A 3,287-nucleotide genomic window follows, 5' to 3' on the forward strand; every position below is an offset into this window, starting at 1 on the left:
TATGTAACCGGTCCCAAATCCGGATAAAGAAGGAAAGTTGTGTTAGGTCTTCGACAACCAACATAAAAACATAGTCGAACCCCCATGACATGAATCAAAGACATTATTGTACTAAAACTAGGTCGTTGCCCGGAAGCAACGCGCTATATGGCTCGAGTACGGTGTCAAATGAGCAAGAGCTGCTGCATCGGGTGTCCGGATGTAGTGTTAAATGAGTAAGAGTTCCTGCATTTTCGTGAACGGACGAGGGTAAATGAGCTAGTTCACAAAGTAAAAGGTAAAGGTTGGAGCGACAGAAGGTTGAGATTTGGGACATGGAACATAGGCACTCTAACAGGAAAGTCCATGGAGGTGGTGGACACCATGACAAGAAGGAAGATTAACATTATGTACCTACAAGAAACAAAATGGCTTGGTGCGAAGGCTAGAGAGTTGGATACTTCTAGTTTCAAATTTTGGTATACAGGAAATGTGAAGATTAAGAATGGGGTTGGTATTATTGTGGATAAGCAGTGGAAGAAGGACGTAGTGGATGTCAAGAGGGGGGAGATCGGATCATCTCTATCAAACTTGTGGTGGAGGAAGGTACTTTTCATGTGATAAGCGCCTATGCACCGCAAGTGGGTTCGGACGAACAACACAAGATAAGGTTTTGGGAGGATCTAGAGAGTTTGGTCCAAGGCATACCTTCGTCAGATAAGATTTTTTTTAGGAGGAGATTTAAATGGTCATGTTGGAAGAGAAATGACTGAATATGGAAGTATTCACGGAGGCCATGGTTTCGGGGTGATAAATGCCGAGGGTAAAACTATTTTGGACTTTTCCTCAACCTTTGACCTTCTCATCGTAAATACATGTTTTAAAAAGAGAGACGAACATCTTATAACCTATAAGAGTGGCATGACAAGCTCTCAAATCAACTTCTTATTGAGGAGAATCGACCGAAAATTTTGCATTAATTGTAAAATTATCACGGGGAGAGTTTGACAACACAACATAGAATGCTCGTCATGAATTTTCACGTTGAGCAAAAGTTGAAGAAAAGACATCATACAAAGAACCCAATGACGAGGTGGTGGCAGATGAAAGGTGGGGAACAAAGAAGCTTCCTAAGACAGGTAGGAAAAGAGGCAAATTAGGATGAGAAAGGAAGCGCGGAAGAGATGTGGAGGGAGATGGCAGAAGTTATTAGAAGAACAGCAAAATAAAATTTTGGTGAATATAAAGGAATAAGACCAAGAGACAAGGAGTCTTGGTGGTGGAATGCGAGTGTATAAGAAAAGATAAAGATAAAAAGGGTGTTTTAAAGAATGGTCTTTATGTCGCAATGCAGATAATTGGGAAAAGTATAAGGTGGCTAAGAAAGAGACAAAAGTGGCTGTAAGTGAGGCAAGAACAAGAGCATATGAGGGTCTCTACCAGTCTTTGGGTACGAAAGAAGGAGAAAAAGATATATATAGAATCGCAAAGAGCCGTGAAAAAAGAACAAGAGATTTGGATCAGGTTAAGTGCATAAAGGATAAGGATGGAGAGATGCTAGCTCAAGAGGAGAAGATTAATGAAAGGTGGAAGAGCTACTTCTACGAGTTATTTAATGAAGGACAGAAGACTCTTCCGAGCTTTGGTCGGTTATGCACAAGGGAAGAAGATCAAAACTTTGACTACTATCGAAGGATTCGAGACTTCGAGGTAAAAGAGACTCTAAAGCAGATGAAAAATTGCAGGGCAGTAGGACTTGATAATATCCCGATTGATGTTTGGAAGGGCCTTGGAGGGAAAGACATCAACTGGTTAACCAAGCTTTTTAATGAGATTTTAAGGTCAAAGAAGATGTTTGATGAGTGGAGAAAAAACACATTGGTACCTATCTACAAAAATAAGGGGGATATACAAAGTTGCAGAAACTATAGAGGGATCAAGCTCATGAGCTATACCATGAAGTTATAGGAAAGGGTGATAGAACAGAGATTGAGAAAAGAGACACAAGTAATAGAGAACCGAAGCGATATACTTGTTAAGAAGGATGATGGAGAGATATCGTAATAATAAAAGGGATCTACATATGGTTTTTATTGATTTGGAAAAAACATACGATAGGGTGCCAAGGGATGTTTTATGGAGGGTTTTAGAAAAGAGGAGAGTAAGAATCGCATATATTCGTGCAATTAAAGACATGTACGATAGGGCCACAACTAGTGTGAAGACTCAAGGTGGTGTGACAGAGAAATTTTCTATTGGTATAGGATTACACCAGAAATCATCCTTAAACCCATATCTTTTCACATTAATCTTGGAAGTACTCAAAGAGCACATCCAAGAACCTGTGCCATGGTACATGCTTTTTGCCGATGATATCGTCCTTATGGAAAAGTCAAGAGAAGACCTAAATAAGAAGTTGGACTTATGGAGAGAAGCTCTAGAAGTGTATGGTCTGCGCATAAACCGTAGCAAGACGAAATATATGAAATGTAAGTTCAGTCTGAGAAGGGAAAACCCTAATATAGAGGTGAAAATTGGAGAAAACATCCTACCAAAAGTTAAAAGTTTTAAGTATCTTGGATGTATCATACAGGATAATGGAGAGATTGAAAAAGATGTAAATCATAGGATCCAGGCAGGTTGGTCGCGGAGTGCATATAGTTTTATATGCGACAAAAAAGTGCCTTTAAAACTTAAAGGTAAATTCTATCGCACTGCTATGAGACCGGCTATGCTTTATAGTACGGAGTGTTGGGCAGCCAAAGGGGAGCATAAACATAAGCTGAGTGTGGCAGAGATGAAGATGTTGAGATGGATGAGTGGTCATACACGATTGGATAAAATAAGGAACGAAGATATAAGGGAGAGAGTTGGAGTAGCACCCATTGTGGAAAAGATGGTTGAAACGCGTCTCGGGTGGTTTGGACATGTGAGAAGAAGACCGACAGAACACCCAGTCAGGAGGGTGAATGAGATGGAAGATGGACAATGGGTAAAAGGAAGAGGAAAATCTAAGAAGACCATCCATGAGGTAGTCAAACGAGATCTATAGGTAAACTGTCTCTCTGTAGATATGATACATGATATAGTACAATGGCGTCGTTTGATTCATGTAGCCGACCCTATCTAGTGGGACAAGACTTTGTTGTTGTTGTTTATAACAAATTAATTATTAAAATAATTAATTATTAAAATATATAATATATAAATATATAATAATTAATTTAGTGATTAATTTTTAGTATATACGAAATATTTTAATTAATTTTATAATTAAATAGATTTGATTATTTAAAATAGAAAGATGT

At 38.7% G+C, this 3,287-nt stretch overlaps 1 protein-coding gene across 1 annotated transcript in view; it reads right to left on the minus strand.

Annotated features, from left to right (window-relative positions):
- Nucleotides 1-3,287, minus strand: part of LOC107616801 (serine-aspartate repeat-containing protein C) — an 8,703-nt gene that overhangs the window by 2,783 nt on the left and 2,633 nt on the right. The gene's annotated exons all lie outside the window — the stretch shown is intronic.

This window comes from Arachis ipaensis, chromosome B09 (assembly GCF_000816755.2).
Source record: "Arachis ipaensis cultivar K30076 chromosome B09, Araip1.1, whole genome shotgun sequence".
In the NCBI taxonomy this organism is placed as follows: Eukaryota; Viridiplantae; Streptophyta; class Magnoliopsida; order Fabales; family Fabaceae; genus Arachis; species Arachis ipaensis.